This window comes from Dromiciops gliroides, chromosome 2, assembly GCF_019393635.1.
Source record: "Dromiciops gliroides isolate mDroGli1 chromosome 2, mDroGli1.pri, whole genome shotgun sequence".
NCBI lineage: Eukaryota > Metazoa > Chordata > Mammalia > Microbiotheria > Microbiotheriidae > Dromiciops > Dromiciops gliroides.
Window position 1 is genome coordinate 700,356,864 of NC_057862.1, and position 25,922 is coordinate 700,382,785.

Sequence of the window (25,922 nt, forward strand, 5' to 3'; positions counted from 1 at the left end):
TTCCAGGAACCCTGCATGAACACTCAATCCACCTGTTGTACCAGGGTGAGTGAGGTAGTGAGGGCGTGGGAAGAGGGGTCAAGGAGTGGAGAACATACCTCATTCTGGGTAAGACCAATTTAAGAATGAAGCTTTTCCTGACTCTGAGACAGGAAAGCTCAGTGTCTCCTTCCTTTTTTCTGGGACTGACACTGGGAGTGGGCAGAAGGAGACTCTAATAGCCACCATAGCTTCACAGAATTGTAGGGATGCTTAGAGAGCTTTTGTTCCAACAGAGAAGGAAACTAAGTCCCAGAGAGGGGGAAAGGGGTGTCTCATGATCCTGAACGTAGTAAAGGGAGAGGTGAGCCCGAGAAGTGGGCTTTGTGAGCTCATCCCAAGGCTCTGGTCTACTACTCATCCTTCCCCAGGAGAGACGAAGATAAGTGTGGATGGGAATGTCAGCCCAGGCTTCTAGGATGGGGTGGAACCAAGCTGAACCTTGAACAAAGAAGCCTTGGAGCAAGTGTGCAGCCTCGGATAAAATACAGAAGCTTTGGCTGAGAGGAGTTGAGAAAGAAGGGCCTTCCAGGCAGAAGAATCACATTCAGGGGGTACTTGGGGAATCTGATGTCAGAAGTGACATCGGAAGTCATCGAGTCTGATACCAGCCCAGCCCCATTCATGCCAGTGTCAGACAGCACTGACCTTCTCCTCCAAGATGGCCTCTCTTCTCTGGGTTTTCAGGACTGCTCTGTTTCTTGGTCCTTCTCCTTCCTAGTCAACTGCTCATTCTCTGTCCTCTTTGCCATCTGCCCACCAAGTGTGAGACCTGGTGGGGGGGGGGGGAAGGTCACAACCCTCTCTACAATCTTTCTCCTGCTCACAAAATGCATTAGGCCATCACTTCTGTGCTGACTGCTCCAGCTCTGTATACCTGCACTCTGCCCTTGGCTGCATTCCCAAGCCACAAACAATCACCTGAACATCCAGTATGTAGGCATCTCTTGTGAAAATCATAACATCATCTTCTCCCTAACCCTTCTCCTCCTCTCCTGGTTCTGCAGAGGACCCCATCCCCTGAAGTCACCTAGGCTCACAGCATCATCCTCTGCTCTCCCTCTCCTTCTTACACTCCTATGTCCAACCAGTCCCCATGGCTTGAAGATTGCATATACCACATCTCTCCCATCTGTTCCCTTCTCTCCACTCCCATGGACGTCAGCCTAGTTCAGGACCCCACCACCCTCACTTGGATGCCATCTCAATTAGTCTTTCTGTTTTCAGACATGTGACCTCCACACAACTGTGCTTGTCCGATGTCACTCAGTCCTCTTCCCAAGAACAATCCATGGCTCCCTATTACTTCTAAAATAAAATACTAACTGCTCTGTCTAGCATAGAAAGCCTCTGACCATATTGCTCTGACCTGCTCTCTCAGCTCCTTCTAAAGCTCAATACACACCTGAAATGTTTTTGCTCTTCACCTCTGCCTCTTAAAGTCCATGATTTCTTGAAGCTTCAGCACAATGGCCACCTCCTCTAAGAAGCATTCCTTGATCTCCCTGATGGTCACTGCTCTCTCCCTTTGCATTCAGAGTATATTGTATTGACTTCCATTGGAATGCAATCTTCTCAAAGGGCAGGCTCTCCCGGGGCCACCAGAACCCCTGATATGACTGCTGAGTCCCAGTTCAGAGATCTTGCCACCCCTGCCCTGCCATCATCACCACTATTTAGCTATCTGGTGGTAAAGAAGCAGCATGGTGCAGGGTGGGGAAGAGAGCACTGGATTTGAAGCCCTGATCTGAGTTCTAAGTTCTACTTCATAGAAACTGTGTGACCCTGAACAAGTCACTGGCACTCTCTGGGACTCAATTTTCTCTTTTGTGAAATGAGTTTAGGTTGGACTAGTTATCCTCAAGGTCCATGCCAGCCTGTCTTCTTAATATTAATGTGTTCCCTCTACTTGATCATCTCTAATTTGTCTTGTCTATAGTTTGTTTGTAAATGGATGTTTGTTATCTTCCCCATTGAACTGTGAGCTCCTTGAGAGAAGATTTCTTGACTTTCTTTGGATTTTCCAGTGATTTAGCACAGTGCCTTGCACATGGGTCTTTGGTTACCAAGAGAGACCATTGACCATCAATTTATTGATTATTTGCTTTATCTTGCCATTGAACTCCAATGACTCTGGAGGAGAGAGCAATGCTGATGACTTTGCACATCTCTGTCTCACTTAAATCCAATTCATTTGCAAGTCAAGACATCAACCTCTTGGTGTCATTGATCCCCTCTGAGAACAAAGGGCAAACAACAATCTGACTAGTAGTGGCTGCCCTCTGGGGAATCAACTGGCCAGTTTGAGTTAGGCAATGCTGTTGTTTCCCCTCCTCCCCTCCCTTCTCCTCCTCTTTCTCTTTCTGTCCCTCTGTGCACATGGGGAATAATACCTTTACATGCAGTTGCTCTGTCCAAAGGAATATAGTTTTGATCACTTATACTTCTCAAAGTATCTTAGGATTTGGGGGCTAGATTTTTTCTTCCTTATTTGTTTGTTTTATCATTATTTTCTTCAAAAAGCTGGGCTAATTAACTCTTTGGTCTCATGTAGTTTAATTTATGATTTCTTGAAATGTAGCGCTGGAGAACCAGGCTCTGAAAAAGCCCATTGAGATTTAAATGGAACTACTTGACTATGTTTTTAAACCCACATCACTCTAGCTTTCACTGATTGGCCAATAATAGGTGCCAGCCCAAGCCTCTCTTACCCATTGTTTGGATTTTGATGGTTCAGAGTGATGGAAAACAGCAATTGTTTCTCTTCTGGCTGGAAACTCTGAGGGTTTTCCCTTCCCAGATTGATTATTTTGGGAAGGCTAACTAGGTCATCTTTTGCCTCAATTCTTACCTAGCCTTTAATCACAGAATGGATGTTGTTGCCTCAGACAAACTGAGACCTGAGAAAGACCTTAGTTTAAAAAGGCATAGGTCTTCCAGGGCATCCTGAGCCATCATCTTGACTTATGTCTTGCCACTGAACTCTGATGACTCTGGAGGAAAGAGTAAGGATTATGACTCATAGCTTCTGCCTCACTTAAATCCAATTCACTTGCAATTCAAGGCATCGCCCTCCTCATGTCACCAGTCCTCTTTTAAAATGAAGGATGAGCAACAAACAAGAAGCCTTGCACACATTAGGTACTTAATAAATTCTTCTTACCTTGATTTTATTTAGAAAGGCCCCCAGGAGCTGCAGAGACCCGGGTCAGGAGGATAAGAAAGGACTACAGAATAACCACTGTCAAAAATCTCCTTGTTTGGGGCAGCTAGGTGGTGCAGTAGATAGAGCACGGGCCCTGGATTCAGGAGGACCTGAGTTCAAATCTGACCTCAGACACTTGACACTTACTAGCTGTGTGACCCTGGGCAAGTCACTTAACCCCAATTGCCTCACCAAAAAAAAAAAAAGATTTAAAAAATTCTCCTTGTTTACCAGGCTCCAGAGTGATGTAGGCACAGAAAGACAGAGAAGCAGGACCTTCAGGGTCTCCCATATGCTGCTGCTGCTGCTCACTGGTGTCCTGGTCCTATTGTCAGGCTTCCAGGAACACACACAGATACACAGAGTGTACATATTCCACAGGTGAAGAGAGAAAGCACATGTGAAATTACAGGCAAAGAAAGGGAAATAACCACATAGAGAGGGAAGTCCACAATTAAATAGCATGACCACAGTGAAGAAAAAGTGGGAGAAGGGAGTAAGAATTTATATATCACCTACTATATTTCAAGCACTGGGTGAAATGTTTAACAAATAGGATCTCACTGGAGCCTCACAACAACTCTGTGAGGTAGGTGTTGTTATTATCCCCATTTTACAGTTAAGGAAACTGAGGCAAACAGTGATTAAGTGACTTGTCAAGGGTCACAGAACTAGTAAGTGTCTGAAGTTGAATTTGAACTCAGGTCTTCCTGACTCCATGTCCAGAGCTCTATGAAGTGTGCCACCCAGGTGAAAACTGAAAACAGGAGCAGGAAAGAGATCCTGGGCAGCTCCAAGTGATTCACCTTGGCGTTGAGCCCAGCCTGGTTTCTGCCTCATCACACTCTCCAAGGTGATCTATGGGGATCTCCCAATGACCAAATCCAGGAGCTGTTTTCCAGTCCTTACCCTCATTAACCTTTCAGCTGGATTTAACTGCCAACCACCTGCTCCTTTCAGATTCTGTCTCTTCCTGTGGCTTCCATGATGCTCCAGCCTCATAGTTCTCTCCTTGTCTGCAAGCCCTGCTCTCCCAGTGGCTTTTCATCTCCTTTCCCCAGACTGGTGCTGTCCAAGGTACTTCTTTTGCTCACTTTCTGCCCTCTGAAGTTTTTCTGATGGAGAATCAGATCCAGGTTCAAACCTGACCTCCATTACTTGTCCACAGAATCTTGAGAAAACCACTCCTCTCCTGGGTACCAACTTCCTCATCTGTTTAATGGAAATCATGTTTGTAAGTTTGTCTGCTGCAACATTATTTTGAGAAACAAATCAGAATTATTTGTAAAGTGCTTGGGGCAGCTAGGTGGAGCAGTGGATAGAGCACTGGCCCTGGATTCAGGAGGACCTGAGTTCAAATCCGGCCTCAGACACTTAACACTTACTAGCTGTGTGACCCTGGGCAAGTCACTTAAACCCAATTGCCTCACTAAAAATAAATAAATAATTAATTAATTAAAATATTTTTTAAAAAGTGCTTTATAAAAAATGAAACACAAATTTTTAAGAATGCAAGTCATCACACAAATCAAATCAGATCTAAACAATTGGAAAATATCAATTGCGCATGGATAGGCCAAGCTAATATAATAAAAATGACAATTCTACCTAAATTAATTTACCTATTCAGTGCCATACCAATCAGACTACCTAAAATTATTTTATAGAGCTAGAAAAAGTAATAAAATTCATCTTGAAAAACAAAAGGTCAAGAATATCAAGGGAACTAATGAAAAAATGCACAGGAAGGTGGTTTAGCTGTCCCAAATCTGAAGCTCTACTATAAAGTGACAGTCATCAAAACTATTTGGTACTGGTTAAGAAATAGAGTGGAGGTTCAATGGAATAGATTAGGCACAGGAGATACAGTAGTAAATGACTTTAGTAATGTACTGTCTGATAAACCCAAAGACTCCAGCTTCTGGGATAGAAACTCAGTATTTGACAAAAACTGCTGGGAAAATTGGAAGATAGTATGGAAGAAATTAGGCATAGACCAACATCTGACACCTTATACTAAAATAAGGTCAAAATGGGTACATGATTTAGGCATAAAAGGTGATATCATAGGTAAATTAGGAGAGTAAGGAATAGTCTGCCTTTAAGATCTTTGGAAAGGAGAATAGTTTATGACCAAACAAGAGATAGAGAATATTATGAAATGCAAAATGGAATATTTTGATTACATTAAATTAAAAAGGGTTTGTACAAACAGAAGCAGGGAGGCAGAAAGCTGGGAAATAATTTTTATAGCCAGTACTTCTGATAAAGTCCTCATTTCTAAAATATATTCGGAACTAAGTCAAATTTATAAGAATGCAAGTCATTCCCCAATTGAGAAATGGTTAAAGGATATGAATAGGCAGTTTTCCAATGAAGAAATCAAAGCTATCTATTGCCATATGAAAAAATGCTCCAAATCACTATTGATTAGAGAAATGCAAATTAAAACAACTCTGAGGTACCACCTGACACCTATCAGATTGGCTAAAATGACAAAAAAGGAAAATAATCAATGTTGGAGAAGCTGTGGAAAAATTGGAACACTAATGCATTGTTGGTGGAGCTGTGAACTGATCCAACCATTCTGGAGAGCAATCTGGAATTATGCCAAAAGGGCTATGAAGCTGTGCATACCCTTTGACCCAGCAATACCACTATTGGGTATTTTTCCCAAAGAGATCATAAAAAAGGGAAAAGGACCCACATGTACAAAAATATTTGTAGCTGCTCTTTTTGTGGTGGCAAAGAATTGGAAATTGAGGGGACGCCCATCAATTGGGGAATGGCTGAACAAGTTGTGGTATATGAATGTAATGAAATTCTACTGTGCTGTAAGAAGTGATGAGCAGTCAGATTTCAGGAAAACATGGAAAGACTTGCAGGAACTGATGATGAGTGAGATGAGAAGAACCAGGAGAATGTTGTACACAGTATCAACAACATTATGTGGGGATCAACTGTGATAGACTTGATTCTTCTCAGCAATACAATGGTCCAAGATAGTTCCAAAAGACTCATAATGGAAAATGCTCTCCAAATCCAGAAAAAAAGAACTGTGGAATATGGATGCAGATTGAACCATACTATTTCTTTTTTTGGTGCTGTTGTTTTTCTTTTTTTGAGTTTTTTTCCTTTTTGCTCTGATTCTTCTCTTATAACATGACTAATGCAGAAATATGTTTAATGTTATTGTACATATATAACCTATATCAAATTACTTGTTGTCTTGGGGAGGGGGGAGGGGAGGGAGGGAGGGAGAAAAATTTGACATTAGAAATCTTATAAAAACAAATGTTGAAAACTATTTCTACATGTAACTGGAAAATAATAAAATACTTTTATAATTAAAAAAAGAATGCAAGTCATTCCCCAATTGAGAAATGGTCAAAGGATATGAAGAGTCAGTTGTGAGAGAAAAAGGATTTATATTTTAAGAATGACTTTGAGCAAATAAGTTATTTTGTCTATTATTTCTAGCAGTTCTTTTTGTGGTGGCTAAAAATTGGAAATCAAAGGAATTATTTATTTATAGTGAGGCAATTGGGGTTAAGTGACTTGCCCAGGGTCACACAGCTAGTAAGTGTTAAGTGTCTGAGGCCGGATTTGAACTCAGGTACTCCTGACTCCAGGGCCGGTGCTCTATCCACTGCGCCACCTAGCTCCCCCTGTATATGTTATTTATAAAACAGTTATTCACCTGTACAAAAAAAAAAAAGAAAAAAGAAAACTGCCTGTTTATTTGAAAAAGGAAAAGGAAGGATTCAAAATACTAAATTATATGTACTAGAATATATCTAAGTATATCTAAATTGTAATGATTGGAATGACGCCACCTGCTGGAGACTTACTGTAGAAGAGTTCCGCCCATGAAGCGAAGGTTTTTGAGGGCAAGACCAGGTGTCTTTTCTTTGGCGTCAGGAAGTGACACGGGCTAGTGGGAGGAGGAAGGAAGAGACTGGCGCTTGGTCTCACGCTTTTTTTCCTGGGGATGCTGGTGGAGAAGGCAGCTAGAAATGCGCTCTCCCTTTAATAGATAGGAATCTAGGCCTTTCTTTCTCTCTTTATCAAATTCTTATTCTCCTTAATAAATGCTTAAAAGTCTAACTCTTGCTAAAGCTTATAATTTATTGGCGACCACTCATTAGATATTTTAGACAGACTAGCTAGAATTTTAGCCCTTAACAAAATGTAATAACATAGAAAATATACATTATGTATGTCATATATTGTGTATGGGCATATCTATGTTTGATATATGTATAAAATTTAGTTACATATCACAAATAAAATTTTTAAAAATCAAAAAAGAGGCAGTTTTCAGGTGAAGAAATCAAAGCTATCTATTGTCATATGAAAAAATGCTCTAAATCACTGCTGATTAGAGAAATGCAAATTAAAACAACTCTGAGGTACCACCTGACACCTATCAGATTGGCTAATACAGGAAAAAAAAGGAAATGATAAATGTTGGAGAAGTTGCAGAAAAACTGGAACACTAATTCTTTGTTGGTGGAGTTGTAAACTGATCCAACCAAAGGTCTATGGGGGCTGTGCATACCCTTTAACCCAGTAATATCACTACTAGATCTGTACCCCAAATAGATCATTAAAAAGGGAAAAGGACCCACATGTACAAAAACATTTATAGCAGCTCTCTTTGTGGTGGCAAAGTACTGGAAATCAAGGGAATGCCCATCAATTGGACAATGGCTGAAAAAGTTGTGGTATTTGAATGTAATCGAATACTATTGTGCCATAAGAAACAATAAGAGGGAAGATTTCAGAAAAACCTGGAAAAGCTTAAGTTCACTGATGCTGAATGAAGTGAGCAGAACCAGGACAACATTTTACATAGTAACAACAAAATTGTGTGATGATCAACTGTGATAGATTTAGCTCTTCTCAGCAATACAGTGATCCAAGACAAAGCCAAAAGACTCATGATGGAAAATGCTCTCCACCTCCAGAAAAAAGAACTATGGAATCTAAGTACAGATTGAATCATGCTCTTTCTACTTTTGGGGATTTTTTTTCTTTTTTGAGGTTTTTCCTTTTTGTTCTGATTTTTCTTTCACAACAAGACTAATGCAGAAATGTTTAATGTGATTGTACACATATAACATATCAGATTACTTGCTGTCTTAGGGAGGGGTAAGGAAAGGAAAGGACAAAGAAAAAATTGGAACTTTAAATCTTATAAAAAACAAATGTTGAGGGGCAGCTAGGTGGCGCAGTGGATAGAGCACCGGCCCTGGATTCAGGAGGACCTGAGTTCAAATCCAGGCTCAGACACTTAACACTTACTAGCTGTGTGACCCTGGGCAAGTCACTTAACCCCAATTGCCTCACCCCCAAAAAAAATGTCAAAAACTATCTTTACATGTAACAGGAAAATAATAAAATAATTTTTTGATATAAAAAAATTAAAAATGAAGGAGGTCTAAAAGAGATTACATAGCATCATTATCCTCCTTGGGGTTCAATAAGCATTTATTGAGCACTTTCTTTGTGCCAAGCCTGTTGTGAAAAACCTTAAATGTCATATAGTGGAGTTTATATTTTACCCTGGAGATAGTAAAAGAGAGTCAGTGGAGCACAATGAGCAGGAAGGAGAGGGTGGGTGTTGACATGTCTGACTTGTGCCTTCGAAAATTCACTTTAGCAGCTATAGGAGGGATGGATTGAAGGGCAGAGACTGTAGCAAGTGAAACTAATTAGGAAATTGTTGTAATAATCCAGGGTAGAGGCAATGAGGATGAGAATGAGGGTGATGGCTGTGTGAGAAAAGAAGGATTCATTCAAGACATGTTGGGGAAAGGAAGAGTGAAATGAGCAGAATCAAGAGAACACTGTATACAGTAACAGCAATATTGTTGTTGTGGTTTTTTGGGGGGTTTTGTTGTTGTTTTTTGCAGGGCAATGGGGTTTAAGTGACTTGCCCAGGGTCACACAGCTAGTAAGTGTCTGAGGCTGGGTTTGAACTCAGGTCCTCCTGAATCCAAGGCTAGTGCCTTATCTATTGTGCCACCTAGCTGCCCCCAGCAATATTGTTTTAAGAGTGACTCTGAGGCAGAGCCAAGATGGTGGAGGAGAGGCTGTGACTCCTTCAAGCTCCTAATAAGCCCAACCACTCCCAAATAACATCAAAAAACCAGAGCATCCTAACGCACATAAGAACAGAGTGAGACTATTTTCCAGCCAAAGATGGCAATTGGGATCACCTGCTGATTAGGCTGAGAGGGGAGCTCAACGCATGCTATCTGGATTCAGCCAGGAACAGACCCCCACCTCCAGCACCATCAGTCTTTGGCACCAGCAGATTCTTCTGAGGCTTAGCTCTCAGACCAGTGAGGGAGTTTAGCATTTGGCTGGTGTGAAGTGACTGCAATCTCTGCTGGAGTTGGGGCCGAGCACCCTGCTTCTGAACCAGTGGATTGAATTGAGTAGTGGTGGCCCAGTGGGGGAGGGGCACATACAGACCAAGCTTCTGACTATAGAGAATCAGATTTCAATCAGACATCTGCTTCCAGGTTGAGATGAGTAGGCAAAGAAAACAGCGGACAATAGACAGCTTCTTTGGGGGAGGGGTAGACCAGAATACACCCTCAGAAGAAGATAATGACAAAGTCAAAGCTCCAATATCCAAAGCTTCCAAGAAAAATAAATATGAATTGGTCTAAGGCCATGGAAATTCTCAAAAGATACTTTGAAGAGAAAGTAGGAGAGATAGAAGGAAAATTTAGAGAGATGGAGGAAAGAGTGGAAAGAAAAATGAGAGCAATGCAGGAGAGTCATGAGAAAAAAAGTCAACAGCTTGAAAAGCCAAATGGGAAAGGAGATACAAAAGCTCTCTGAAGAAAATAATTGCCTAAGAATTAGAATTGAACAAATGTAAGCTAGTGACTTTATGAGAAACCAAGACATAGTAAAGCAAATCCAATTGAATAAAAAAATAGAGGGCAATAAAATATCTCCTTAGAAAAATAGCTGAAAATAGATCCAGGAGAGATAATTTGAAAATCATTGGACTATCTGAAAATCATGAACAAAATAATAGTTTAGACATCATCTTCCAAGAAATTATATGGGAAAATTGTCCTGATATTGTAGAAGCAGAAGGTAAAATAAAAATTGAAATAATCCACTGTTTACCTCCTAAAAGAGATCCCAAAAGGAAAACTTCCAGGAATATTATAGCCAAATTCCATATATCCCAAGTCAATGAGAAAATATTGCAAGCAGCTAGAAAAAAGGAATTCAAATACTGTGGAGCTACAGTAAGGATAACACAAGATCTAGTAGCATCTATGTTAAAGGACCAGAGGGCATGGAATATGATATTCCAGAGGGCAAAGGAACTGGGACTATGGCCAAAAATCACCTACCCAGCAAAACTGAGTATAATCTTTCAGGGGGGAAATGGGACTTCAATGAAAAAGAGGACTTTCAGGCATTTGTGATGAAAAGACCTGAACTGAATAGAAAATTTGACTTTCAAATACAAGACCTTACAGAAGCATAAAAAAGGTAAACAGGAAAAAGGAATCATGAGGGTTATTAAAAGATTAAACTGTTTACATTTCTACATGGGAAGATAATACTTCTAACTCATAAGAACTTTCTCAGTATTAGGGCAGCTGAAAGGAATATACTTAGACCAAGGGCACAGGTGTGAATTGAATATGAAAGGATGATATCTGTAAAGCATTTTTTTTGTTTATTCTTGTTTTTGGGGGGCAGGCAGGGTTGGGTGCTTATGTCTGGGTCTGAATATGGCTCAAGGCCTCCTGGGTCCAGGGTTGGTGCTCTGTCCACTGTGTTACCTAGTTGACCCATGATGGCATCTTCAAAATAAAGTTAAGGGGTAAGAGGAATGCACTGGAAGAAAGCGAAAGGGAGAGGGGGACTGGGGGAAAGTATCTCACATAGAAGAAACAAGAAAAAGGTTATGGAGTAGAGGGGAAGATGGGGAAGTATCAGGGGAGTGAGTGAACCTTACTCTCATCAGTATTGGCTCAAAGAGGGAATAACATACACACTCAAGTGGGTATAGTAATATATTGTGCCCTGAGGGAAATTGGGAGGGGAAGGAGATAGGGGGAGAGAGGCAAAGGAAGGAAGGGCAGATTCGGGGAGAGGGCAATAAAAAGCAAAACACTTTCTAGGAGGAATGGGTGAAGAAAGATAGAAAATAGAGTAAACATCAAGGGGAGAGAATAATATGGAGGGTAATACAGTTAGCAAGAGGAACTGAAAGATATGATGAGCAGGATGATATCAGAAGAACTATGAAAAATGCAAGCCATCAACAGAGAAAGAACTGGTGGTATCTGAATACAGATTGAAGTATAATTTTATTTTTTAGCTCCTCTTTCTAAAGGTATTTTGTCTATTTTCTTTCACAACCTTACTAATAAGAAGATGTTTTGCATAACTACACATTTATGACTTATATTGAATTACTGGACTTCATAGGGAGGGATGAGGAGAGAGGGAAGAAGAAAATTCAGAGCACAAAATATTTTAAAAATCAATGTGAAAAATAATGATGAGCAGGAGGAGTTCAGAGAAACCTGGAAGGACTTACATGAACTGATGCTGACTGAGAGGAGCAAAACCAGGAGAACGTTGTACACAGTAACAGCTACATTGTGTGATGAACAATGGTGATAGACTTGCTTTTTTTATCAATGCAATGATCCAAAATAATTTCAAAGAACTTCATGATAGAAAATGTTCTCAACATCCAGAAAAAAGAACTGTGGTTTATGAATGCACATTGAACCATACTGTTTCTACTTTGGGACTGTTTTTTTCCCTTCTTTGCTGAGGTTTTTCCCTTGTGCTCTGACTCTTCTTTCATGATATGACTAATGCAGAAATATGTTTAATGTGATTGAACATATATAACCTATATTAGATTGCTTTCTGTCTTGGGGAAGAAGGAGAGAAGGGAGGGTGGGAGAAAATTTTGGAACTAAAAATCCTATGAAAACAAATGTTGAAAACTACCCTTATATGTAACTGGAAAATAATAAAATACTGAACTGAAAAAAAGAGTGACTTTGAGCAAATAAGTTATTTTGTCTATTATAAATACCCAAATTAACTATAAAGAATATGAAGAAAGATGCTATCTTAATCCAGAGAAAGAACTGAGAAGTAGAAGTATATATAGAACCTCTTGGGTGGGGGGGACTGAAGAAAAAAAGAATTTTACATGATAATTTTGTTCTGTTTGAAAAGAATAGCAAGTTGTACATGGTAGATTTACAGTTTCGTGTGCAATCATCTTTTTATTGTACTATGTTGTGGAAATTCTTGTTTTATTCCATAAATTAAAAATAAAATCAATGATAATAATGATACATGTTGGAAAGATAGAGGACACAAGATTTGGCAACTATGGTGACTAAGAGAGAGGAGTCAAGGATGACATTGTGGCTATGAGCCTGGGTCACAGTGGGGATAGTGGTCCCCTGAACAGTAATAAAGAAGTTTGGAAGAGGGGAGGTTTTAGGTGGAGAAAAATATGTTCTGTTCTGGACACAATGAGTTGGAGATGCTTCTGAGACATCCAAGTTTGTTTGGGTATTTTTTGCAGGGCAATGAGGGTTAAGTGACTTGCCCAGGGTCACACAGCTAGTAAGTGTCAAGTTTCTGAGGCTAGATTTGAACTCAGGCCCTCCTGAATCCAAGACCAGTGTTTTATCCACTGTGCCACCTAGCTGCCCTAACATCCAAGTTTGAAATATCCAACAGGCAGTTGGTAATGCAAGCCTGAGTTCAGGATAGAGTCTAGAGATGGCTCTATGGATCTTGGCATTATTGCCATAAAAATGATCATTGAACCCTGGGTAGCAGATCAACCTTCTAAGCCCCTCAAGACCAGTCTCCAGTCAGTCCTCCTGATTCCAAATGGTCTTGTTTTCAGAGACCAGCAAAATCACCTGGGGTGTGTCTCATGAAGTCCCCCTCTTTGAGCCTCCAGCCCCTACTCACTCCATTCTTCCCAAAGCTTGACTTGTTTGTTCTCATCCCAGAAGGAATGTCCAGGCCAGCTTGGCACCATCTATCTCCTCAACACTGAGACAGACAGGAGCTCCAGGGTGGGCAGGGCCCCAAAGCAGAGCAAGAGCCAGAGTGACTTCATCGGCTTAGCTGTCCCAGGTATCCATCACTGGCCAACCTTCAGAACGCATGAATGGGATGGAGATGGTTCCCAAGTGCCCTAGCCAGAAGCCCTCATTTAGGAGTGAAGGAACACATGTCTATGCTCACAATGGAAGGGGGAGGGAGAAGAGAGGGGATCTGAGTAGACAGAGGTGAATCCAGGTGGGTGCCCTCCTGTTGCAAAGCTGGAGCTTAGCCTATCCCTGTGATTAGGTCCTCTCCAATAAGACTTCCAGCTGATTCACTTGGTGAAGTGTGAGGGCGGCCTGAACAAGCCCCAGATCTGACAAGCACTCCTCCATCAGTACAGGGAAATAGCTACAATTACCAGCTAAGAAATACTGAGAACCAAACACATGCGTGTATATTATCTGCTCTCCCAGACAAGAGCCCAGAGAAGATGACAAGTGAGCAGACCATTTATCGAGGCCCAGCATCCCTGACACCCAACATCTCTGCCATCACCCCCACACCCACCTGCTGGACAACCCAGAAAGTGACAACTCACTAGCCAATGAGAAATCAACATCAGGGCAGCAACAGAGCCGGGGCCTGGCAGCTGTGGATACTCGGCCTCTTGTCACTTGACTCTAGAAACCGATGGTCTGGAGAAAATGACTCTCAACTGGCTGCCTGCTGAGCTTCCCCTATCCCCACCTGAAGCAGCCTCTGTCCCAGATACAGGGATTCCAGCCTCCCAGGGACACCTAGCCTCAGCTTCTCCTCTCACTATGAATTAGGCATTTTCTTAGTTGAAATGTCCTTTTGTCATTGATAAAGACTCTGGGAGGGCGTAGCAAGGAAAGAGTCAGGATTGAGATTTCAGGTCTGCACTTAAAATATTCTATTACTCACAGCCTCAGTTTCCTGATCTGAAAATGAGGATAAGAAGGGGGAGAACCAGGTGCTAATGTATACAATAGCATTCATTGAAAAGAAAGACAGAAATGTCAACTTGCTATGACTAGAGCCTGAGATCTCAGAGCTCTCAGGACCCAGAAGCCAACTTAAAGCGAGCTTGCCTGGACAAGCTTGCTGAAGCTAAATCTGAAGACTTCCGGGTGGGGCTGAGCACCTCCAGAGGCAGGCCCTTCAAGTTTGTCCAAGTTGACATGTACAGGGAGTCCCTTCTGTCTGTGAACCATCCCCTGCATTGTCTTCCACATGATAATCCTCCGGGTTACTGAAGGTAGCTGCTGCATGCACCTCCAGGCTAAGCACTTCTCCATCCTTCAAATGCCTTCACACAACATGACTTCCAGCCCCTTCTCCCTCCTTGTTGCCTTCCTGGGGTCTCTGTCCTCTCTTTAGTGTCCTTGAAACAGCACTCTGATGACTCGGGAGGAGAAAATAGTATACCCAGAACTGAGCAGACAACACAGAGAGACTCATGTCACCCATTCTGGACACTGTGCTACAACTCTCCTGACTGCCCAGACTACTGGACAGAGTACTGTGTCAGGTGACCCAAGCTCAGTCTTAGATCTATAACCAGCTACCAGAGTGGCTTTGAACAATTTCTTTCTCCTTCCCCCAAAAGCCTCAGTTTCTTCATCTGCAAAGTGGGAAGCATAACATCTGCCCTACACTTCACAGGGTTGGAGTGAAGAGTGAGGACAATAGGTATAAAAATGCTTTGACAGCTGTAATGCCCAGGGCACATGGGTGAGGGATTATACAATCCCCTGTAGCATTGGTGCTGTTTCAACTTTGGCTTTACTCTCATTCCCATACTCCCAGATGTGCCATTCCTTTTCCTGGTGTGGAAATTTATTTTGATTTGGGGACCCTGCCTTTGGGCTGAGATTAAAAAGCCTTATGCCATCAGGGGTGTTTTCTGTGTAAGCAGAGCTGGCACCCCTCCCCCTCCATTTCAGCTGCAGGGGGGCCTCTGAGCCAGGCTAAACTGCACACAGGAAAAGCCTCAGGCCCCAGGTGAGGCACAGTGTGCCCATGAGCACAGTGTAGAAGCACACAAAAACCCTCAGGTACGCCAGGGTTTGCTTCGACCAGCCCCAGCTTGTGCAACATGGGAGTTGGCCAGCCCCAGGAGTAGCCAGCCCAAAATTTCACCTGGGAGAGAGAGTTAATAAAAAGGGACACTAGAGATGCTGAGGGGGAATACAGGAGGCTGGAGAAGACAGTAAGGGCTGTTAGCACAAAGGAGTTTGGAGAAAGCAAGGAAAGGGCTATGATACAGAGATGCTAGAGATGCCAGGGGGTTGGCAACAGAGGTGAGGACACTAAGGGGCTTTTCAGGGGGGTCAATAAAGTGAAAGGGGAGCTAGAGTTAGAAGAAAGGAGCGGAGCAGTAAAAGCAAAGCAGGGGACTTGGAGGGAAGGAGAAAAGGAGAGAAAGTTGCAGAAAGCTGGAGCATACCCTAAGGCAAGAGAAATTATTACATTAAAAGCAGACAGGTTGTATCATTTGCATTTCTTTACCCTTATCATTTACATTGATTTTTGTAAATAAATTCTGCTTTGGTTATTTAATTAAGAGGCTTCTTAATCCTTTGCTTATCAATTTGGGAGGAGCAGTGTGGTGGAACTTTATAAACGGCCCAAGTTAAATTACCAGCAGTCGGAGAGCCAGCCAGTCAGAAATCCCCAGATTAGGCCCCAGTAAGATTAGGCCCCAGATAGACTAGGCCTAGTAAATTAAAAATATTTTTGCTCTGGGGAAGTCTCTGGATGCTGCCCTATGCTTTGATCTCAACACCCTCAAACAGCTCCTCCCTTTTCTCAGGAATTCTCTTGAAGAGTGAGCTTCTCCATCATAGTCAGCTCCAGATCTTCTCTTCCACACCTCCTCTCTGGCCAGTGGGTGCACAGGGCAGTGGAGGGGGCGGGGTCAGTGAGTATCGTCAGGTAAGGGGGAGCTGCCTAGATTTTGACATTGGGACCAGAGAGTGCAAGAACAGAGACATGTGTGGTGGAAGTCGTACCAGGAGCACAGGGAAAGGCAGACAGCATGTCTAGAGATATTGAGCTTGCCCTCCCCTCATGCCAAGGCCAAAAGGTGGGTATAAATGTGATGTCCCTGGTGCCACTCATGGAGATTTCTACCTTCCACCTGAGGTCTGACTTCCAGGGGAAGTGGAGGGAAATCCTACAAGGCTCAATATTCCTATGGAGAAAGATGAAGGTGATACATTTTCCAACCCAAGAGCTTTTTTGTCACATCATGATCAAGACAGATACCCTGTCCCTGCCATGGTTCACAACTCTGTACAAATAAGTCTGCATGGAGATCAGAAACAAGGATGTAGACTTCCTCTCACTTAAGTGGAGAGGTGGTTTGCAAAGGGAATTTGTGAAAAAGTGGGCTCTTGTCTGTATGGGTGGATATTCTTTGTCATTTCTCCTGCTAGGTTATTTAATAGAATGTATTTTACTTTGAACTAGTGTACTTACTGGTTTTCCTGCTTTAAAAAAAACTATGGGGGGGGCGTCTCATGAGCTGAGGTTTGGAGAGGGTATTGGTCCCCAAAGTACATTAGATCTGGGGTAGGTAGCATTGGGGGGGAGGAATGACTTACAGGGACCAAGTGAGATGACAAACTTCTTTCTGATGCAGTCATGTCCCCAGACCACACAATCATTCATATCATGGGGCTGACCTGCCATGTCTTCATCTCTCAATAGTAGTTCCTATGTGACTTACAAGTTACTTTACCTCAGGGAGGGAAGGGGGAAGGAGGGATAGAATTTGGAACTCAAAACCTTGAAGAAAAATGTTTATTATAAAAATAAATTTTAAAAGAAGTTACTTTACTGTTTTATCTTCAAACCAATTCCCAATTGTCTCAATAGTCAATGTGATTGGGGGATGGTAGAAGTCAGCAGCATAAAGAGAACAACACTGGAAGGGAGAAATTCAAAAAGTTGTTGTTGTTGTTGAATTTTCTTTTTTCACTCAAAAAGAATATTCCCCTACACACAGCAGAACACAAAAAGAGAATTATATATGAGACTGTGAATCTATGCATCTCTGTTTCATATAATTTGCTTTTTTAAAAAAAGTATGTAATAAATTCCACACATTACTTTCAAGACACAGTCTGCTTATCTATGCTCCTTTCCAAATGGTCTTCTGTTCTCTTCTGTGGAGTTTTTTCAACTGCTTCAATGTCCCTCTTTCTCTGGCATCACCACAGCTAAACTCCTCCTCCTCCTCCCAGAACTTCACCAATTAAAAACTGAAAGAGGGAAAAAACAAGAAATGAAGCATAGTTGAGCAAAACAAACCCACAAATGGCCAGATCCAAAAATCTTTGTCTCTCTGTGCATTTTTTGTGCATGTACACCCTCTGTCCATCCCCCTTCTGTCAGGAGGTGACTAATGTGATCCATCCAGAGTCCTCTTCAGACAAGGCTGATCACTGCACCATTCAGAGTTCTTACATTTTTCAAAGTTGCTTTCTTTACAGTTTTGTTGTCTTTATATAAATTCTCCTCATTCTGTTCGCTTCAGTGTGTCAGCCCATGCTAGCCAGGAGTCTCTGAAATCATCTCTTTCACTGTCTCTTGATAGTTCATTAATATTCCATTCTCACCTGTGCCTGCAAAAAGCTATGGCATGCCCTGAGGCCACACCCTAGTAATCTATCTGGCAGATGGGCTAAAGTAGGATGAGGGTAGCTAAGAGGTCTCAAACCCATCATTGATTTAGGGGGATGTCACCAAAAGCATGTGAGGACTTCCCCTAGCAGAGTGGGCAGATTTTATTTAATGTAATAAGCATTTTTAATAGTTTGGGTTCCAAATTTTACCCCTCCTTCCCCTCCCCTCTCCCTGAGGCAGCAATCAGATATCAGTTATACATGTATGATTATGTCAAACATTACCATATTTGTTATTTTGTACAAGGAAACTTGAGAAACAAATGAAAGGAAACGAAAAATCGCCTGCTTCAGTCTGCTCTCTCAGTATCAGTCCTTTCTTTGGAGGTGGATAGTATGTTTCATCATTAGTCCTTTAGGATTGTCTTGGATCATTGTATTGTGGAGAAGAGTTAAGTCATCCACAGTTCTTCATCAAACAATATTGTCTCTGTGCACAAAGTTCTCTTGGTTCTGCTCACTTCAGTTCCTACAAGTCTTTCCAGGCCTTTCTGAAACCCTCCTGCTTGTCATTCCTTATAGTACAATAATATTCCATCACCATCATAGACCACAGCTTGTTTAGCCATTCCCCAATAGATGGGCATTCCTTTGATTTCCAGTTCTTAGTCACCACAAAAACAGCTGCTATAACTACTTTTGTACAAATAGGCCTTTTTCTCTTTTGAGAGATGCCTTTGGGATATAAATCTATCAGTTGTATTGCTGGATCAAAGGGTATGAACAGTTCTATAGCCCTTTGGCCATAGTTCCAAACTGCTCTCCAGAATGGTTGGATCTTTTCACAACTCCACCAACAGTGGATTAGCATCCCAGCTTTCCCACATCCTCTCCAAAATCCAATATTTTCTAATTTTGTTATGTTTGCCACTCTGATAAATGTGAGGTGATAGCTCAGAGTTGGTTTAATTTGCATTTCTCTGATCAATTGTGATCTAGAGCACTTTTTCATATGATTATAGTTAGCTTTGATTTCTTTGTGTGATAACTGCCTGTTCATATCCTTTGACCATTTATCAATTGGGGAATGTTGTATTTTTATAAATTTGTTTTTGTTTTTGTTTTCTGTTTGGTTTTTGTTTGGGTTTTTTTTGGTGGGGAAATGAGGGTTAAGTGACTTGCCTGAGGTCACACAGCTAGTAGTGTCAAGTGTCTGAGGCCGGATTTGAACTCAGGTCTTCCTGAATCCAGAGCCAATGCTTTTTCCACTGTGCCACCTAGCTGCTCCTTATTATAAATTTGACTCAGTTCTCTATATATTTGATAAATGAGTCCTTTATCAAAGATATTTGTTTCAAAAATTCTTTCCCAGTTTTCTGCTTCCCTTGTAATCTTGGTTATATTAATTTTGTTTGTGCAAAATCTTTTTAATTTTATATAACCAAAGTGATCTCTTTTATACTTAGTTTTACTCTCCATATCTTCTTTGTTTCCTAAATTCTTCCTCTGTCCATAAATCTGACAGATAAATGATTCCATACTCTTAATTTGTTATGGTAGTATCCTTTATGTGTAAATCATGTACCCATTTGACCTTATTTTAGTATACAATGTGAGATGTTGGTCTATACATAGTTTCTGCCATACTGTTTTCCAGTTTCCCCAGCAGTTTTTGTCAAATAATGAGTTTTTGTTCCAAAAGCTTGGATCTTTGGGTTTATCATATACTAGATTACTATAGTCATTTACTATAGTGTACTTTTTATCTATTCTATTCCACTGATCTATCTCTATTTCTTAGCCAGTACCAGACTGTTTTGATAATTACCACTTTATAATACAATTTGAGATCTGGTTCTGCTAGATCACCTTTCATATTTTTTTTTAAAAGTGAGGCAGTTGGGGTTAAGTGACTTGCCCAGGGTCACACAGCTAGTAAGTGTTAAGTGTCTGAGCCTGGATTTGAACTCAGGTCCTCCTGACTCCAAGGCCGGTGCTCTATCCACTGCGCCACCTAGCTGTCCCCACCTTTCATATTTTTTAATTGATTCCCATTAAATCCTTGAACTTTTGTTTTTCCAGATGAATTTTCTTATTATTAAATAAATAATTTAACTTAGGTAAGATTGTCATTTTTAATTATATTGGCTCTGCCTGCCCATGAGCAATTAATATTTTTCCAATTGTTTAGATCTGGCTTTACTTCTATGAAAAGTGTTTTGTATTTCTGGTCATATAGTTGCTATGTTTGTCTTGGCAGATAGATTCCCAAGTATTTTATATTGGCCAGTTATTTTAAATGCAATTTCATTTTCTATCTGTTGTAGCTGGACTTTATTGGTGATATATAGAAATGCTGATGATTTATGTGGGTTTATTTTGTATCCTGCAACTTTACTAAAGTTGTTAATAATTTTAAGTAGCTTTTTAGTTGATTCTCTAGGTTTTTCTAAGTATAACATCATATCATCTGCAAAAAGTGATCATTTTGTTTCCTCATTTCCTATTCTCAGAATGGGCAGATTAGAACAATTTGTTCCAACAGCCATGAAGGTGACTGAAGAAGGCAGGTGCTGGGGAGCACTTTATAGCTTGGTCAGATATTGAAGACACCAAAGTCATTTACTGCATCCCGGGGCCATCACCAGTCAGCTTGACTTCTGTCCTCCCACTGGACTTCAATGGCTCTGGAAGAGAGAGTGAAGCTGATTTCATGCAACTCTGCCTTACTTAAATCCAATTTATACTCAAGTCAAGACATAACCCTGTAATGTCATTGATCCACTTTAAAAATGAAGGATGAACAAGGACAATATTCCACTACACTCATACCACAGTTCAGCCATCCCAACTATCTAAGAGGCAATCTGAGGTAGCCCCTTAGATTAGGTTTCTTATTCTCTTTCTTCTCCTTTAAATCATCCTGCAGGATGAGGAAGTTTTGTTTGCTGCTCTTCCTTCCCCCATGATCTCAATCCCTTCCCATTCCCACTTCCCAAACTGTGTGCATGTGTATGTCCTTTTAAGTATTGGATGTCAGACACTGAGGATCATCTAATTCCCACTTCCCCTTCCTCTGTTTGTAAACTTTTCTTCTCACATACTCCACTTATAAGAAATAGAAAGTGCCATACCCTTCTTTCTTCTTTCCACACTAATGTATTCCTCCTTTTGTCCTCGCTTCTGTTTCCCTTCTTCAAGGCCTGAGAACAAAACCAACACTCCTCTCCCTAGGACCTTTGTCTTTCTAATTTAATTCCCACATTACCCTTTACAAACATTAAGGTTCTGAAGGGATCCTTATCGCTTCTCCTCCTGTTAGAATGTTAACATTATGTCATCATACCATCAATTGCTCGAATAAATTTACCTTTCTAGGTGTCTTTATATTCTCGTACAAACATAGTGCTCAAAGTTCCTGCTTAGCTCTGGCTGGGGCCTTTTTTTAGTTAGACATTCTTGAAAGTCCTCTATTGCATTAAAGGGCTGATCTTTTCTTCCCCTCTGGGATTATGCTCAGCTTTGCAGGACAAATTATTCTGGACTGTAAGCTTATATCGTTTGCCTTTCAGAATATTGGATTCAAGTTCTCTTGTTTATAATAGGAGCTACCAGGATTTGTGTGGTCCTGACTCTGGTATTCTTCCCTTCTTTGACCAGTTCAGATGAGAGGGAGATTCAAGCCCTTCCTCCTTGTTTGTTCAGACTTCTGTTAGTGTTCCAAATTAGGCAAGATCATTTTCCCTTCCATCTTCTTACTTCCCACCCCCACCCCAAGGATTCCTCTTCTCTTTCCTTTCCAATCTTTAAGATCAAGATACAACAGAACCACTCCTGTGCCTTTTGTCTATTTAGGTCCATCTATGACCCCTGATGATGATAGGGTTCTGAATGGTTACAGGAATCATTTTCCATATTACAATGTAAGCAGTTTATCACAGTTTATTATTATGATTGTTATTCATTATGATATCATTTATTGCTGATGATTATTCATTCCTGTTTACAGTTTTATATTTCTACAGAATCTTCTGTTTTGAAAAGTTTCTCTGAAGCTCCATTCTTTTCATCAAGAATGCATGGTAGTCCTCTATTTCATTAAAGATACTTTTTTCCCCTGTAGCATTACATACCCAGTTTTTCTGGGTAAGTTATTCTTGGTTGTAATCCTATATCCTTTGCCTTTTGGAATATCATATTTCAAACTCTCTTCTGATTTAGAGACGTAGCTGCTAAATTGTGTGTGATCCTGACTGTGGCTCCTTGGTACATGAATTTTTTACCTGGAAATTGAATTGTGACTAATATATTCCTGGGAGTTTTTATTTGAGGTTCCTTTCAGCAGGAGACTGGGAGATTCTATTTCCACTTTGCTCTCTGGTTCTAAGAAATCTAGACAGTTTTCTTTTATGATTTCCTGAAATATGATGTCAAGGCTCTTTTTTTGTCCTGACTTTCAAGTCATCCAATGATGGCTAAATTGTTGTTGTTTTTCAGTCATGTCCAACTCTTCATGAACCCTGTTGGGATTTTCTTGGCAAAGATACTGGACTGATTTGCTGTCTCCTCCAGCTCATTTTATAGATGAGGAAACTGAGGCGACCATGGTGAAGTGACTTGCCCAGGGTCACACAGCCAGTCAGGGTCTGATGATGGATTTCAACTCAGGAAAATGAGTCTTTCTAATTCCAGGCCTGGTGTTCAATCCACTGTACGACCTAGCTGCCCTATTGCTAAGGTATCTCTCCTCAATCTGTTTTCTAGGTCAATTATTTATGCTATAACACCTTGAATTTTCTTCTTTTTTACCAGTCTTTTGACTGTTTTAATATTTCTTTTTGTCTTATGGAAATATTAATCTCTCTTTGGTTCACTCTAATTATCAGAGAGTTTATTGCTTAGAAAAGGTATTGGACCTCTTTGTGCCAAACTGTTAATTCCCTCTCCAATTCTTTCTTTCATACGTCTCTTTTCCATTTTTTCCTCTGGAATTCTCATTTTGTTTATTTTTTTTAAAATAAATCATCTTTTCCAGTAATTCTCATTGAATTTGTACTGAATCTGTGGGAGGGGTTTTTTTTGAGATTTTGCTTGTAGATGTTTCAGAGTCACTTTCTTCTTCTGGGTATGTGTCCTAAACATCCCTGTCACCATATTTCTTGTGGTGGGATTCTTTGTATTTATTTGATTTGTTCATTCTGCTGGTCATTTTGATGGTTTGATCCAAATTCCACAAACTTTTAGAGGAAATGTCTGAGATGGTCCTGCTGTTTTCTGGTGGTATTGTTTGTTATTCCAGGATCTCAGGAATAATTCAGGATGGGGATTTGCAAGTTTTCAGTCTTCCCAAAGTGGTCTAATCCAATGGAAATTGGACGATTGCTAAGCCCTGGTCTGAGCTCTTCAAATTCTTGATCTAGGTTTGGGTCTGAGTAACATGCCTTTGAGCTTGCCCTATTTAGACTTCAAGTGGACTGAATCTGGACTCAGCCACCATAAGTCACAGGGAAGGTCTCTTGTTTCTAAATGATATAACTACAGGGTCCCCTTTGGTTTGGGATTCCTGACATAGTCATTCATCTGCAAGCTTCAGACAGGGATAGAAGCTGGAACTGAAACCTTTTTCTGCTCCTTTGGCCCAAATCACACAACTGCTGCTTGCATCTCAACTTGCTCCTTTCTTGGTACACAGTCTAGAGCCCATGTCCACTCCTTATCCTGGAACACTTCAAGTCTCCTCACTCAGCACCAGATCTATGACCTGGAACTGGGTAGTGAGTGACAGAGCTGCCAGTTTGCATCAACCCCTGCACCCTGCACAACTTAGGACCTATAGTTATTGGATTTGGTACCTCTTCTTGTCTGCATGCATAGCTTCTGTCTTTACCAGAATGCTTTACCAAGACATTCCTAGTTAGACTGAGGCCCAATGTCTACAGAGGGAACCCTAGAGTATCTCCCTAGGCTGACATAGGCTGAAAATATAACTCACTGTGGTTTTGTTTTGTTTTTCTTAGATTTCCTTATCAAGACTTCAATGCATTTTCTAGATACGTTTGTAGTTGTATTGAGTATGGGGAGGAAAGGCTTATCTGTATCTATTCCTGCTATTCTGACATCTTGGTTTTACTTCTCTGGTGATAGCCCTGCATGTTTTTACTCCATGATTCTTGAAAATATGATTTTTAAAATCATGTTTTTAGGGTTAGCTAGGTGGTACAGTGGATAGAGCACCAGGCCTAAAATCAGGAAGATCTGAGTTCAAATGCAGACTCAGACTATCTGTGTAATCCTAGGAATGTCACGTAACCCTATTTACCTTACCTGTAAAATCACCTCAAGGAGGAAAGGGCAAGTCAAAATGGCATCACAAAGAGTCAGACATGACTGAAAAGCAAATCAAAATTACTCCAAAGACATGGTAAGAATAGTAGATATAAACCATTATTCCAATCAGCTTGGGGCATGCTCTCCTACAGACAATGCCCATTCACATTTAAGATGCAGTGGTAGTGATGTATGTGTGTGTGTGTGTGTGTGTGTGTGTGTGTGTCTGTGTGTCTGTGTGTGTGTCTGTGTCTGTGGCAACTCATGACTCCATATGCTGTAGGACATGGAATCTTTTCTCTCTTTGGAAGGTCCTCATGCAGGTTTTCTTGGGTGCAACATCTCTACTCATTGGCTGCTCATTTGAGCTCCCAGATTCTGCCACTCTCCATAGTCCATCTCCCTTCCATGCTATCAGGAGTCATGATCCTTGATGCTGCTTCTTGACTCAGTAAATTTTCTTTCTCTATCTGTGTCACTTTGGAGTGTGTCTCTGCTCCCTTCTAAATTCAGTATCTCCTACTGGTCCAGTGACTTCCCTTCGAAGCTCTGTGGTCAAAATGTGTAGGGAAGGAGAAGAAAGACATTCCCTCTTTTACCCCCATTACTGGAGTTCCCTCCTCAGTCATCTCCTGACTGGAAATGTCTCCAACTTGAATTGATGAAATTTCTCCAGAACTTGGACATTTGAAATCCCCAGTGATTTGATTTGTTTGTTTAGCCAGCCACATCATTTCCATCTTGATCCAATTAGAGATGTGTCCATGCCTCATAAAGGAACGAGGGAGCCACTCTCTCTTTTACAGTAAGTTCAACATCTCCTTGGCACTTTGGGATAATCTGCTGGGGGCTTCTTTGATCCTGACAATACGGTAAACCATTTCAATGTTTTAAGGATCTCTGATTTCCATGATTTGGAGCCTCCTTCCTCTGATGCAGATAGCAGCCCCTCCGTATTTTAGTGCTGGGTCTTCAGTAGTTGTGACTGAAAAGAATCTTGGGTCAATATCTGTAAAACACTTAGCACAGTGCCTGGCACCTTGCAGGTATCTAAGAAGTGTTTATTTCTCCTTTTCTACCCCCTACCTCTGTGGCTGAAGCTGTTGCCTCTCTGGCTCCAGGATCACATTCAAAACCTTCTCATCTCGGGAGAACATTTCAGAACTTGTTCTCCACCAAAATAGCTTCTGGCATCACATTCATGTACCATGGAAGATGCCCCGGACCTCCCTGATGACTTGCTCCCACAGACTCAGGCTCAGGGACAAAGCCCCCAACAGAACTGGGAAGGAAACTTCCACTTGGTTGCAATAATATCTGGCAAGGCCGGAATACCTGAAGGATTGCAAAGTATTGTCTCATTTGTACCTCAAAACCACTTTGTGAAGTAGGTGCTATTATCTAGATTTTACAGATGAGGAAACTGGGGAGAAAGATCAAGTGACTAAGACTGGATTTGAACCCAAGCCTTCCTGACTCCAGGCCAAAGCACCATACCCTAATCCTTGCTACTCTTTCAACTAGCTAGCTCCCAGACCCAAGATCCTAGAGCTGGGTTATCTAAGCTTGAGACAGAGACCAGGGAGAACAGGACTGGGTTTACCAATCAAGGG